At 47.6% G+C, this 15,810-nt stretch overlaps 1 non-coding gene across 1 annotated transcript; it reads left to right on the forward strand.

Annotated features, from left to right (window-relative positions):
* Positions 1-15,223: 15,223 nt before the first annotated feature.
* LOC112426915 (small nucleolar RNA U13) lies at positions 15,224-15,327 on the forward strand. Its single transcript, XR_003018305.1, has one exon. It is a non-coding gene; the product is annotated as a small nucleolar RNA U13 (small nucleolar RNA).
* Positions 15,328-15,810: the final 483 nt, after the last annotated feature.

A 15,810-nucleotide genomic window follows, 5' to 3' on the forward strand; every position in this document is an offset into this window, starting at 1 on the left:
GGGAGACTCTGTCTCAAAAAAAAACAAAACGAAAACAAAACACACACACACAAACAACAACCACCACCAAAAAAATACCTAAAGGGTGAGGGAGAGAGCCCAGAGAAAGAACAAACCTGGAAGGGGGTAGCCTCCTTAAGGCTGGGGCTCAGACCTCACTGGAGAGAGGTGGCTGCAGCCCACTGGATGGTGAGGTTGGCTGGGTTGCCACAGGTCACAGCTGGTCTGCAACCAGCTGGTCAAGGCTGGTGGCCAGGGGATCACAAGCAGAAACCCCTCCCACTGGGGTGCTGGGGTGCCAAGGTTGACAGGCTGGGAACCAGGCCCTGCGGCCGGCAGGCAGGAAGTTGAATGCCACTGTGTGTCCGGTGCAGGGATGCCTGCCACGGCGTGGGGGGGTGGGGGTGGGGGGAGGATGGGAGAGAGGAGGAACTAGGACAAGCCCCTTCCTCCTGTAGCGTCCCTCCTGCGCCCTCTACTGGCAAAGAAGAAATGTTTGCCAGTTCCACATCTGGTAGCAAATGGGGCAATGAATGGATTTGGAGCTGGGAGGCAACAGATAGAAAACTGGCACTAGTACGTGCTCACGGTATTTAAAAAAAAAAAAAAAAAAAAGGAAAGGCAAGTCTTGTTTCTCTCTCTCTTTCTTCCTTTATTATTTTGAGAGAGGTTCTTGCTCTGTCGCCTAGGCTGGAGTGCAGTGACATAATCTGGGTTCACTGCAGCCTCGAACTCCTGGGCTCAAGTAATCCTCCCACCTCAGCCTCTCAAGTAGCTGGGACTACAGGTGTGTACCACCATGCCCGTGTAATGTTTATTTATTTATTTATTTATTGTAAAGATGAGGGCCTCACTATGTTGCCCTGGCTTGTCTTGAACTCCTGGGCTCAAGCGATCTTCCCACCTTGGCCTCTCAAAGTGTTGAGATTCTAGGTTTGAGCCACCACACCTGGCCGCAGTTTCATTTCAGAATGTCCTTGTTGAAGCAGTAAAAATGATCAATTTTATTAAATCTCAACTGTTGAATATATTTCTTCTTAATATTCTGCATGTCAAAATGAGAAGAATGGATAAAGTGTTTAGATTAATCGTAAATCCAATGGTTACCTCTGGAAAGGCTCTCAGAGATAGAGTTGTGGGATGAACCAGCCACCACCTGTCATGGAACACCATTTATACAAGGAAGAACCAAGAACAATTATTATTATTTTGAGATGGAGTCTCACTCCATCGCCCAGGATAGAGTGCAGTGGCGCGATCTCGGCTCACTGCAACCTCTGCCTCCCAGATTCAAGCATTTTCATGCCTCAGCATCCCGAGTAGCTGGGATTACAACAAGCACGCGCCACCATGCCCGGCTAATTTTGTATTTTTAGTAGAGACAGGGTTTCTCCATGTTAGGCTGGTCTCAAACTCCCGACCTCAGGTGATTCACCTGCCTCAGCCTCCCAAAGTATTGGGATTACAGGCATGAGCTACCATGCCCAGCCAGATGGACTATTATTAATAGACACTTCCTGGCCGGGTGCGGTGGCTCACGCCTGTAATCCCAGCACTTTGGGAGGCTGAGATGGGCAGACCATGAGGTCAAGAGATGGAGACCATCCTGGCCAACATGGTGAAAACCAGTCTCTACTAAAAATACAGAAAATTAGCTGGGTGTGGTGGCACGCACCTGTAGTCCCAGCTACTTGGGAGGCTGAGGCAGGAGAATCGCTTGAATCTGGGAGGCAGAGGTTGCAGTGAGCCGAGATTGTGCCACTGCACTCCAGCCTGGTGACAAAGTGAGACTCCATCTCAAAAAAATAAAATAGAATAGAATAAAATAAAGTAAAATAAAACAAAACACTTCCATCCATTTGTCTGAGACCTTCTATCTCATATGCAGGCAATTCTGGGAGAGGTTGGGGTTACGAGGAAGTTGAGGGCAATAGTGAGAAGAATCTAAAAACTTGGGAGTGGTTATTCCCAAGAACTGTCATCTTGTGGACAAAGGAGGGTTGAAGAAATAGAGCCTTTGATTCTATTTTAAAAGGCTTGGGGAGGTCGAGCGAGGTAGCTCATACCTGTAATCCCAGCACTTTGGGAGGCCAAGGTGGGAGGATCACCTGAGGTCAGGAGTTCGAGACCAGCCTGGCCAATATGGCGAAACCCCATCTCTACTAAAAATACAAAAATTAGAGCCAGGAGCGATGGCTCACTCCCGTAATGGCAGCACTTTGGGAGGCCAAGGCGGGCAGATCACCTGAGTTTGGGAGTTCGAGACCAGCCTGACTAACATGGAGAAATCCCATCTCTACTAAAAATACAAAACTAGCCGGGTGTGGTGGCGCATGCCTGTAATCCAAGCTACTCTGGGGGCTAAGGCAGGAGAATCACTTGAACCTGGGAGGTGGAGGTTGTGGTGAGCCGAGATCGTGCCAATGCACTCTAGCCTGGGCAACAAGACCAAAACTCCATCTCAAAAAAAAAATATTAGCTGGGTGTGGTGATGCACGCCTGTAATCCCAGCTACTAGGGAGGCTGAGGCAGGAGAACCATTTGAATCTGGGAGGCGGAGGCTGCAGTAAGCCAAGATCATGCCACTGCACTCCAGCCTGCATGACAGAGCCAGACTCAGTCTCAAAAAAAAAAAAAAAAAAGGTGGGGGGCTTGGGAAAAGTGATGAGAGAAACCTGAGGTCTGACGGGTGCATGGGGAAGTCTCACCTGTGACCCAGAAGAGGGTCTTGCTGTGTTGCTCTGCGTTTCGCAGGCCATGCTGCATTTTAAAAATATATATTTTTAAAAATTATTATTTTCTCGAGATGGAGTCTTGCTCTGTCGCTCAGGCTGGAGTGCAGTGGTGCAATCTCGGCTCAATGCAACCTCTGCCTCCTGGGTTCCAGGGATTCTCCTGCCTCAGCCTCCCAAATAGCTAAGATTACAGGCGTCTGCTGCTATACCCAGCTAATTTTTGTATTTTTAGTAGAGACAGGGTTTCGCCATGTTGACCAGGCTGGTCTTGAACTCCTGAGCTCAGGTGATTCAGCCACCTTGGCCTCCCAAAGTGCTGAGGTTACAGGCATGAGCCACCCACCGTGCCCGGCCATATTATTATTATTTTTTGAGATGGAGTGTTGCTTTGTTGCCCAGGCTAGAGTGCAGTAGCTTGATCACAGCTCACTGCAGCCTCACCCCTCCAGGTTCAAGCAATCCTCCCACCTCAGCCTCTTGAGTAGCTGGTGCTATAGCACGTTCCACCACACCCTGCTAATTTTTTGTAAAGGTGGGGGTCTCTCTATGTTGCCAAGGCTGGTCTCGAACTCCTTGGCTCAAGCCATCCTCCCACCTTGGCCTCCCAAAGTGCTGGGATTATAGATGTGAGCCACTGAGCCTGGTCTCCTAGTTTTTATTTTAGATTCAGGGAGGCGTGTGGGGCTTCGTTACCCATGTATACTGCATGATGCTGAAGTCTGGGCTATGAATGATCCTGTCATCCAGGTAGTGAGCATAATACCCAATAGTTTTTCAATTCTTACTCTCCACTGTCCTTCCCCACTCTAGGAGGCCCTGGTGTCTATTGTTCCCATCTTTATGTCCATGTGTGTACTCATTTTTTTTTTTTTTTTTGAGATGGAGTTGCGCTCTGTCACCCAGGCTGAAGTGCAATCGTGCAATCTCGGCTCACTGCAACCTCCACCTCCCGGGTTCAAGCGATTCTTCTGCCTCAGCCGCTCGAGTAGCTGGGATTATAGGCACCCGCCATCATGCCCGGCTAATTTTTGTATTATTGTAGAGACAGAGTTTCGCCATGTTGGCCAGGCTGATCTTGAACTCCTGACCTAGATGACCTGCCTGCCTCAGCCTCCCAAAGTGCTGGGATCATAGGTGTGAGCCACTGCGCCTGGCCATGGGTACTCAATGTTTAGATCTCATTTATAAGTGAGAACACGCAGTCCTTGGTTTTCTGTTCCTGGGTTAATTTGCTTAGGATAATGACCTCCAGCTGCATCCATGCTGGAGTGAAGAACATGATTTCATTCGTGTTTGTGGCTGGGTGTGCAGCACTCTTTCACTGCTGGCTGAGCATCAGCAGGGAAGCATTGCCTTGGGAACGGAACTTGATGGGAGGCCTCCTTGGGACCTCTCTCCTCCTCCACCTCCTCCTCACTCTCCTCCTTCCTCCTCCTCCATAAACTGGACCAAAACAGATCCTGCTGGGGACTAAAACATATCCCCAGTGGCTTACGCCTGTAACCCCAGCACTTTGGGAGGCCTAGGCATGTGGATCACTTGAGGTCAGGAGTTTGAGACCAGCCTGGGCAACATGGTGAACCTCCATCTCTACTGAAAATACAAAATTGCTTGAACCTGGGAGGTGGAGGTTGCAGTGAGCCAAGATTGTGCCACTGCATTCCAGCCTGGGTTAACAAGTGACACTCTGTTTCAAAAAATATATATATATACGGCCCGGCGCGGTGGCTCTCGCCTGTAATCTCAGCACTTTGGGAGGCCGAGGCAGGCGGATCACGAGGTCAAGAGATCGAGACCAATCTGGCCAACATGGTGAAACCCCGTATCTACGAAAAGTACAAAAAGTAGCTGGGCGTGGTGGCGCACACCTGTAGTCCCACCTACTCAGGAGACTGAGGCAGGCGAATCACTTGGACCCAAAAGGCGGAGGTTACAGTGAGCCGAGATCGTGCCACTGCACTCCAGCCTGGTGACAGAGTGAGACTCCATCTCAAAAAATATATATATTTATATATTATACATATTTAATATATATTTGTATATTATATATTTAATACATATTTAAATATATTTTATATATATATAATAGGGGACCGATTTCAGCAGCATATTAAAAGGATTTTATGGGGCTGGGCGTGGTGGCTTATGCCTGTAATCCCAGCACTTTGGGATGCTGAGGTGGGCGAATCATGAGGTCAAGAGTTTGAGACCAGCCTGGCCAACATGGTGAAACTCCCTTTCTATTAAGAATACAAAAAATGGGCGGGGCGCAGTGGCTCACGCCTGTAATCTCAGCACTTTGGGAGGCCAAGGCAGGCGGATCACGAGGTCAGGAGACCGTGTTAGCCAGTTTCATCCTGGCTAACACGGTGAAACCCCATCTCTACTAAATATACAAAAAATTAGCCGGGTGTGGTGGCGGGCGTCTGTAGTCCCAGCTACTCAGGAGGCTGAGGCAGGAGAATGGTGTGAACCCGGGAGGCGGCGCTTGCAGTGAGCCGAGATCGCGCCACTGCACTCCAGCCTGGGCGACAGAGTGAGACTCCGTCTCAAAAAAAAAAAAAAGAATACAAAAATTAGCCGGGCATGGTGGCACATGCCTGTAAATCCCAGCTACTCAGGAGGCTGAGGCAGGAGAACTGCCTGAACCCAGGAGGTGGGGGTTGCAGTGAGCCAAGGTTGCGCCACCGCACTCCAGCCTGGGCTGGAGAGCAAGACTCTGTCTCAGGAAAAAAAAAAAGTATTTTATCCATGAACAAGTTGGATTTATTCCTGGAATGCAAAGATATTTTAACATATGAAAATTAATCAATGTCATATACCACATTAATAGAATAAAGGGAAAAAACTTATAATTGTCTCAGTTGATGCAGAAAAAGTATTTGGCAAAATCCAATACTCTTTCAAGATTTTAAAAAAACACTCAGCCGGGCACAGTGGCTCATGCCTGTAACCCTAGTACTTTGGGAGGCCGAGGCAGGTGGATCGCTGGAGCTCAGGAGTTCAAGACCAGCCTTGGCAACATGGCAAAACCATGTCTCTACCAAAAGCAAAAATTAAGCTGGGCATGGTGGTGCATGCCTGTAGTCCCAGCTACTTGGGAGGCTGAGGTGGGAGGATGGCTTGAACCCAGGAGGTGGAGGCTGCAGGGAGCCATTATCAGGCCACTGCACTCCGGCCTGGGTGAGAGAACCAGACCCAAAATAAAACTAGAACTAGAAGAATTTTCCTCAACATGGTAAAGGCCATACGTGAAAAACAGAGTTAACATCATATTCAATGATGAAAGACTGAAAATTTTCCCCATAAGATCAGGAACAAAACAAGAACAACCACTTTGGCCACTTCTATTTAACATAGTATTGGAATTTTTAGCCAGAGAAATTAAGCAAGAAAAATAAGTAAAAAGTACCCGAATTGGAAAGGAAAAAGTAAAATTATCTGTACTTGCAGATGACATGATCTTATAAGAACATAAGGTTTATATACACACACAACTATTAGAGCTAAGAAATGAATTCAACAAAGTTGCAGTATACAAAGTCAACACACAAAAATCAGTTGCGTTTCTTTACAGTAACGCTGAATAATCCCAAAGAGAAATTAAGAAAACAACTCTATTTAAAATACCAAGCGGCCGGGTACGATGGCTCACACCTGTAATCGCAGCACTTTGGGAGGCCAAGGCGGGCGGGTCACCTGAGGTCAGGAATTCGAGAGCAGCATGACCAACATGGAGAAACTCTGTCTCTACTAAAAATACAAATAAAATTAGCTGGGCGTGGTAGTACATGCCTGTAATCCCAGCTACTTGGAAGGCTAAGGCAAGATAATTGCTTGAACCCGGGAGGCGGAGGTTGCGGTGAGCCGAGATCAACTCCAGCCTGGGCAATAAGAGCAAAACTAGGTCTCCAAAAAAAAAAAAAAAAGAAAAAAAATTTGCTGGGCATGGAGGTGGATGCCTGTAATCCCAGCCACTTGGGAGGCTGAGGCAGGAAAATCGCTTGAACCCAGAAGGCGGAGGTTGCAGTGAGCCAAGATCGTGCCACTGCACTCCAGCTTGGGCAAAAAGAGTGAAATTCCATCTCCAAAAAAAAAAAAAAAAGGCCACGAGAAGGAATCAAATAGGAATAAATGTAACCAATGAGACAAAATATTTGTAACTGAAAACTACAAAAAATTAAAGAGACATAAATAAAAAGATATCCTATGTTCATAGAATGTAAGATTTATTGTTTGTTTTTTGAGACAGAGTCTTGCTCTGTCGCCCAGGCTAGAGTGCAGTGATGCAATCTCGGCTCACTGCAACCTCTGCCTCCTGGGTTCAAGTGATTCTCCTGCCTCAGCCTCCTGAATGGCGGGAACTACAGGCATGTGGCACCACACCCAGCTAAATTTTTTTTTTTTTTTTTTGTATTTTTAGTAGAGACAGGATTTTACCATGTTGGCAGGGCTGGTCTTGAACTCCTGACCTCAAGTGATCTGCCTGCCTCAGCCTCCCAAACTGCTGGGATTACAGGTGTGAGCCACCGCGCCTGGCCTGAATGTAAGATTTAATATTGTTAAGATGACAGTACTACCCAGAGCAATCTACAGTTTCAATGCAATTTGTATCAAAATCCAAATGGTATTAACATTGTTGCAGATATAGAAAAACCCATCCTAAAATTTATGTGGAATCACAAGACATCCTAAATGATGCCAAAAAAAGAGGAAAAAAAGGTGTGCAGAAAAAGAAGAAACCAGGAGGACTCTCATTTCTTGATTTCAAAACTTACTACTAAGCTACCACAATCAAAACAGTGTGGTACTGGCATAAAGACAGACATACAAGGCCGCCTGTAATCCCAACAATTTGAGAGACTGAGGTGGGTGGATTACTTGAGCCCAGGAGTTCAAAATCTACCTGGGCAACATGGTGAAACCCAGTCTTTACAAAAAATACAAAAATTAGCCAGGTGTGGTGGCCTGAAGCTATAATCCCAGCTACTCAGGAGGCTGAGGTGGGAGGATCACTCAAGCCTAGGAGGCAGAGGTTGCAGTGAGCCGAGATCATGCCAGTCCACTCCAGCCTGGGCAACAGAGTGAGACTCCGTCTCAAAAATAAAAAAAGAGAGAAAAAAATAGACACATATATTAGACCAGTGGAATAGATTAGAGAGCCCAGAAATAAACCTTCTTCTATATGGAAAATTAATTTTTGACAAGGGTTCTAAGACCATTTAATGGGGAAAGAACAATCTTTTCAACAATAGCAGTGGGACAACTGGATATCTATATGCAAAAGAATGGACTGGGCGAGGTGGTTCACACCTGTAATCCCAGCACGTTGGGAGGACAAGGCAGGCAGATCAGCTGACGTTAGAAGTTCAAGACCAGCCTGGCCAACATGGTGAAACCCCATCTCTACTAAAATACAAAAAAATGAGCTGAGCCTGGTGGCACGCACCTGTAATCCCAGCTACTTGGGAGGCTGAGGCATGAGATTCCCTTGAACCTGGGAGGCGGAGGTTGCCATGAGCTGAGATTGTGCCACTGCACTCCAACCTGTATGACACAGCACAAGTCTTTACTTATAATAGACGAATTTAGATTTTATATTTCTTTTTTTCTGAGATGGAGTTTCCCTCTTGTTGCCCAGGCTGGAGTGCTATGGTGCAATCTCAGCTCATACAACCTCTGCCTCCTGGGTTCAAGTGACTCTCCTGCCTCAGTCTCCAGAGTAGCAGGGACTACAGGCACATGCCATCATATCCGGCTAATTTTTGTATTTATTTATTAATTTTTGATGGAGTCTCTCCCTGTCATCCAGGCAGGAGTGCAATGGCACAATCTCGGCTTACTGCAACCTCCACCTCCCCGGTTCAAGTGATTCTCTTGCCTCAGCTGGGATTACAGGCGTGCGCCACTCGCCTGGCTAATTTTTTGTATCTTTAGTAGAGATGGGGTTTCACCATGTTGGTCAGGCTGGTTTCGAACTCCTGATCTCAGATGATCCATGTGACTTAGCCCCTCAAAGTGCTGGGATTACAGGTGTGAGCCACCATACCTGGCCTAGATTTTATATTTCTTCTTGAGTTAATTTTGGTGTTAAATTCCCCTAAGAATTTGTTCATTTCATCTCATTTGTTGGCATACAGCTATTCAGTGTTCCCTGATAATTATTTTACTTATCTAATGTTGGCAGTGATGTCTGCTCTTTTGCTCCTGTTTTGCAGTTTGAGTCTCCTGTGTTTTTCTTGGTCAGTCCATCTAAAGGTTCGTCAATTCTATGGATTTTTTCAAAGAACCAAATTTTGGTTTTACTTACTTCCTCTATTGTTTTTTATTCTCTGTTGCATTTATTTCTGCTCATTTTTATTATCTTTTTTTTTTTTTTTTTTTTTTTTTTTTGAGACAGAGTCTCTTGTCGCCCAGGCTGGAGTGCAATGGTAAGATCTCAGCTTACTGCAAACTCCACCTCCTGGGTTCAAGCGATTCTTATGCCTCAGCCTCCTGAGTAGCTGTGACCACAGGCATGTGCCACCATGCCTGGCTAATTTTTTATTTAGTAGGGACAGGGTTTCACCATGTTGGCCAGGATGGTCTTGAACTCCTGGCCTCAAGCTATCTGCCTGCTTCAGCTTCCCTAAACTGGGATTACAGGTGTGAGTCACCATGCCTGGCTCCTCCTCCTTCTCTTTCTTCTTCTTCTTTCTTCTTCTTTTTCTCTTCCTCTTTTTCCTTCTTCTTCTTTTCTTTTTGAGGCAGAGTCTCACTTTGCTGCCTAGGCTGGAGTGCAGTGGTGTGATCACAGCTCACTGCAGCCTCAATCTCTTAGGCTCAAGCGATCCTCCTGCCTCAGCCTCCCAAGTAGCTGGGACTATAGGTGCATAGCACCACACCTGGTTAACTTTTTTGTGTGTTTTTGAGACACAGTCTTGCTCTGTCACCCAGGCTAGAGTGCAGTGGCACTGTCTCAACTCACTGCAACCTCTGCCTCCCAGATACAAGTGATTCTCCTCCCTCAGCCTCCTGAGTAGCTGGAACTACCGGCACGGGCCACCATGCCCGGCTAATTTTTTTTTTTTTTTTTTGAGATGGAGTCTCGCTCTGTTGCCCAGGCTGGAGTGCAGTGGCGCAATCTCGGCTCACTGCAAGCTCCGCCTCCCGGGTTCACGCCATTCTCCTGCCTCAGCCTCCTGTGTAGCTGGGACTACAGGCGCCCGCCATCGCACCCGGCTAATTTTCTGCATTTTTTAATAGAGACGGGGTTTCACCATGGTCTCGATCTCCTGACCTTGTGATCCGCCTGCCTCGGCCTCCCAAAGTGCTGGGATTACAGGCGTGAGCCACCGCGCCCGGCCAGCCCGGCTAATTTTTGTACTTTTAGTAGAGACAGGGTTTTGCCATGTTGGCAAGGTTGGTCTCAAACTCCTGGCCTCAAGTGAACCACACGCCCCTGACCTCCCAAAATGCTGGGATTACAGGCATGAGCCACTGCACCCTGCCTCAATTTCTTTCTTTTTTTTTTTTTTTTTTGAGCTGGAATTTCGCTCTTGTTATCCGGGCTGTAGTGCAATGACTCGATCTTGGCTCACTGCAACCTCTGCCTCCCGGGTTCAAGCGATTCTCCTGCCTCAGCCTTCCGAGTAGCTGGGATTACAGAGACCTGCCACCATGGCCAGCTAACTTTGTATTTTTAGTAGAGATGGGGTTTCACCATGTTGGTCAGGATGGTCTTGAACTCCTGACCTCAAGTGATTCACCTGCTTCGGTGTCCCAAAGTGCTGGGACTACAGGCGTGAACCACCGTGCACGGCCACAATTTCTTTCTTTTTTTTTTTTTTTTTTGAGACGGAGTCTCGCTCTGTCGCCCAGGCTGGAGTGCAGTGGCCGGATCTCAGCTCACTGCAAGCTCCGCCTCCCGGGTTTACGCCATTCTCCTGTCTCAGCCTCCTGAGTAGCTGGGACTACAGGCGCCCGCCACCTCGCCCGGCTAGTTTTTTGTATTTTTTTTAGTAGAGACGGGGTTTCACCGTGTTAGCCAGGATGGTCTCGATCTCCTGACCTAGTGATCCGCCCGTCTCGGCCTCCCAAAGTGCTGGGATTACAGGCTTGAGCCACCGCGCCCGGCCCACAATTTATTTCTTATAGTAAATTTTGTCTCGTATTAGTACAAGCACTCCAGCTTTCTTTTGCATATTTCTATCCTTTTACTTTCTTTTTTTTTTTTTTTTTTTTTTTTTTTGAGACGGAGTCTTGCTCTGTCGCCCAGGCTGGAGTGCAGTGGCCGGATCTTAGCTCACTGCAAGCTCCGCCTCCCGGGTCTACACCATTCTCCTGCCTCAGCCTCCCGAGTAGCTGGGACTACAGGCGCCTGCCACCTCGTCCGGCTAGTTTTTTTTTGTATTTTTTTGGTAGAGACGGGGTTTTGCTGTGTTAGCCAGGCTGGTCTCGATCTCCTGACCTCGTGATCCGCCCATCTCGGCCTCCCAAAGTGCTGAGATTACAGGCTTGAGCCACTGCACCCGGCCTCCTTTTACTTTCAACCTATATGTATCATTGGACCTAAAGTGTCTCCTGTAAACAGCAAATAGTTGGATCATCAGGATTTTTTATTTTTTATTATTTTTTTTAAACTTCCCAGGTAGGCCGGGCATGGTGGCTCACACCTGTAAAACCAGGACTTTGGGAGGCTGAGACGGGAGGGCTGCTTGAGCTCTGAGGTTTGCAACAAGTCTGGGAAACATGGCAAAACCCCATCTCTACACAAAAATACAAAAATTAGCTGGAAATTGGCTGGGCATGATGGCTCACGCCTGTAATCCCAGCACTTTGGGAGGCTGAGGCAGGCAGATCACGTAAGGTCAGGAGTTCAAGATCAGCCTGGCCAACATGGTGAAACCCAGTCTCTACCAAAAATACAAAAATTAGCCAGGTGTGGTGGCACATGCCTGTATGGGAGGCTGAGGCAGAAAAATCACTTGAACCTGGGAGGCAGAGGTTGCAGTGAGCCGAGATTGTGCCACTGTACTATGGCCTGTGTGACAGAGCCAGACTCCACTCAAAAAAAAAAAAAAAAAAAAAAGCCAGACGTGGTAGCACATGTCTGTGGTTCCAGCTGCCTGGGGGACTGAGGAAGGAGGCTTGCTTGAGCCCAGGAGGTCAAGGCTGCTATAAACCATGTTCACGCCACTGCACTGCAGCCTGGGCAACAAAATGAGAACCTGTCTCAAAATAAAAATAAGTAAATAGGCCAGGTGCGGTGGCTCACGCCTGTAATTCACCCAGCACTTTGAGAGGCTGAGGCATGAGGATCACAAGGTCAGGAGTTTGAGACCACCCTGGCCAACATAGTGAAACCCTGTCTCTACCAAAAATACAAAAATTAGCCAGGTGTGGTGGCACACACCTGTAGTCCCAGATACTCGGGAGGCTGAAGCGGGAGAATCGCTTGAACCCGGGAGGCAGAGATTGCAGTAAGCTGAGATTGTGCATTTGCACTCCAGCCTGAGTGACAGTGAGACTGTCTCAAAAAAAAAAAAAAAAAAAAAGTAAATAAATAAAGCTTCCCAGGGGATTGTTTGCAGAGTGTGTCGAGAATATGAAGCCCAGAATTCAAGACTGCACATGGATTGTGAAGGCTGAGAAGGGCTGTGAGGGTAGAGTGGGTAGGTTAAAGGAACAGAGGGGACTGTCATGCCCTTTGGCTCTTCTATAGGAAAAGACGAAAGAGTGAGCCTTGAGTTGTGTTTTGTGAGGGAATAGTACCCTCCCTCGGTGGGGAAGCAAAGTTGGCCCGGAAGATGAAGACAGATGAGTCAAGAACATCAGGGTGTCAGGGGTAGTACAAAAAGAAGGCAAAATATGCCCTTCTACTCTCAAACTTGAAGGTATTTGGGGCCTGGTGGCTGGATCTGAGGCCATGCTGGGTCCTGAAGAGGGGACCAAAGTCTTGCTTTGTGAAAACTGTCTAGACTGTCCTAGCAATTCTTTTTTTTTTTTTTTTTTTTTTTTTGACAGAGTCTCACTCTTGTCACCCAGGCTGGAGTGCAGTGGCACGATCTCAGCTCACTGCAACCTTCACCTCCCAAGTTCAAGCGATTCTCCTGCCTCAGTCTCCTGAGTAACTGGGATTACAGGCGCCTGCCACGGCGCCCAGTTAATTTTTGTATTTTTAGTAGAGACAGGGTTTCACCATCTTGGCCAGGCTGGTCTTGAACTCCTGACCTTGTGATCCACCTGCCTCGGCCTCCCAAAGTGCTGGGATTACAGGCGTGAGCCACTGTGACTGGTGTTTTTAAAATTTTTAATTAATTTTTTTTTTTTGAGAGTCTCTCTCTGTCCCCTAGGCTGGAGCGCAGTGGCAGGATCTCAGCTCACTGCAACCTCTACCTTCCAGATTCAAGCAATTCTTCTGCCTCAGTCTCCCAAGTAGCTGGGATTACAGGCTAATCCCACCTGGCTAATTTTTGTATTTTCAGTAGAGATAGGGGTTCACCATGTTGGCCAGGCTGCTCTCGAACTCCTAACCTCAGGTGATCCTCCTGCCTCAACCTCCCAAAGTGTTGTGAGTACAGGTGTGAACCACCACCACACCTGGCCTCCATTCTCATCTCTTCTGATTGCAGACCTTGGTTCTCCAGAGCACAGAAGTAGCACTTCCTTCCTCTGGTCCCTGGAGAGTAAGGTCTTGTTCACATCTGTGCAAGGGCTCAGATCAGGGCCTGGTACAGAGAAAGTGCACAATAAATAGGTGTTTAAGTCTGGGCAAGGTGCCTCACTTCTGTAATCCTAGCACTTTGGGAGGCCAATGTGGGAGGATCGCTTGAGCCCAGGAATTCAAGATCAGCCTGGGCAACATAGCAAGACCCCAATCTCTAAAAAAAAAAAAAAAATAGAAAAATTAGCCACGTGTGGTGGCACATTCTAGTTACCTGGGAAGCTGAGGTGAGAGGATTGCTTGAGCTGGGAGGCTTCAGTGAGCTGTGATTGCGCCACTGCACACCAGCCTGGGGGACACAGTGAGACCCTGTCTCAAAAAATAAATGGGGGCCGGGTGTGGTGGCTCATGCCTATAATCCCAGCACTCTGGGAGGCCAAGGCAGGCAGATCACCTGGACTCAGGAGTTCAAGACCAGCCTGGCCAACATAGAGAAACCCTATCTCTACTAAAAATACAAAAATTAGCCGGGCATGGTGGTGGGTGTCTGTAATCCCAACTACTCGGGAAGCTGGGGCAGGAGAATTGCTTGAACCCAGGAGACGGAGGTTGCAGTGAGCCAAGATCACGCCATTGCACTCCAGCCTGGGCAACAAGAGCAAGATTTCGTCTCAAAAATAAATAAGGCCGGGCGCGGTGGCTCAAGCCTGTAATCCCAGAATTTTGGGAGGCCGAGACGGGTGGATCACGAGGTCAGGAGATCGAGACCATCCTGGCTAACATGGTGAAACCCCGTCTCTACTAAAAAATACAAAAAAACTAGCCAGGCGAGGTGGCGGGCACCTGTAGTCCCAGTTACTCGGGAGGCTGAGGCAGGAGAATGGCGTGAACCCGGAAGGCAGAGCTTGCAGTGAGCTGAGATCCGGCCACTGCACTCTAGCCTGGACGACAGAGCGAGACTCCGTCTCAAAAAAAATAAAAAATAAAAAAAATAAACAGAGGCCAGGTGCAGTGGCTCATGCCTATAATCCCAGTACTTTCGGAGGCTGAGGCAGAAAAATCACTTGAGGTCAGCAGTTCAAGACCAGCCTGGCCAACATGGCGAAACCCCATCTCTACTAAAAGTACCAAAATTAACCAGGCGTGGGGGTGGGCACCTGTAATCCCAGTTACTCAGGAGGCGGAGGCGGGAGAATCGCTTGAACCGAGACAGAGGTTGCAGTGAGCCGAGATCGTGCCACTGCACTCCAGCCTGGGTGACAAGAGCAAGACTCCATCTTAAAAAAATAAAATTAAATACATAAATAAAATAAAATAAAAAACAAACGGGTGTTTAAATGAATGATGTTCATGGAATCTCTCCCCAGTGCTTTGCTTTCCACAAAGGTCTGCATGGAAGTCTCAAAAAAATTGTGGTTGAATGCTTGACAGTAACTGTGACGAAAGCAGAATTCACCATTCATCACCTGACCAGCAAATGTTTTGCTTGTCTTATATAGTATTGACCAGTAGAATGTCTTTTTTTTTTTTTTTTTTGAGCCAGAGTCACTCTGTCGCCAGGCTGGAGTTCTGTGGCGTGATCTCGGCTCATTGCAACCTCCGCCTCCTGGGTTCAAGTGATTCTTCTGCCTCGGCCTCCTGAGTAGCTGGGACTACAGGCTCGCACCAGCACACCCAGGTAATTTTTGTATTTTTAGTAGAGACAGGGTTTCACCATGTTGGCCAGGATGGTCTCAATCTCCTGACCTCAGATGATTCACCTGCCTTGGCCTCCCAAAGTGCTGGGATTACAGGCGTGAGCCACCGGGCCTGGCCAAGCTGTCTTTTAAATAATTAAATCCAGATCCTTTTGTAGTTCATAAACGTGATGACTGGGTTTTCACACTCATGTGTGAGCTGCACCTCCCTCAAACCTTGTTTTGACATTGACACATTATCTGCCGGATGTAAAAATAATGAAATCCAATATACTAAGATGGGGAGATTTCACAATAAAATCCAAATTTCTGTTTCTTTTAAAAAATCAGGCCAGCCACGATGGCTCGTGCCTGGAATTCGAGAACTTTGGGAGGCCCAGGCAGAAGGATCACTTGATCCTAGAAGTTCAAGATCAGCATGGTCAACACAGGGAGACCTGGTCTCAATTTAAAAATTAGCTGGGCATGGCACTTTGGGAGACAGGTGGATCACCTGAGATCAGGAGTTCAAGACCTGCCTGGCCAACATGGTGAAAACCTGTCTCTACTAAAAATACAAAAATTAGCCAGGCATGGTGGTGGGTGTCCCAGCTACTCAGGAGGTTGAGGTTGCAGTGAGCTGAAATTGCACCACTGAACTCCAACTTGGGTGACAGAACAAGACTGTCTATAAAATAAATAAAATTTCAGAAAGCAGCTCGTTATGTAAAGGGACAGGAAATAGCAATGGATG

Source organism: Macaca nemestrina, chromosome 18 (assembly GCF_043159975.1).
Source record: "Macaca nemestrina isolate mMacNem1 chromosome 18, mMacNem.hap1, whole genome shotgun sequence".
Lineage (NCBI taxonomy): Eukaryota > Metazoa > Chordata > Mammalia > Primates > Cercopithecidae > Macaca > Macaca nemestrina.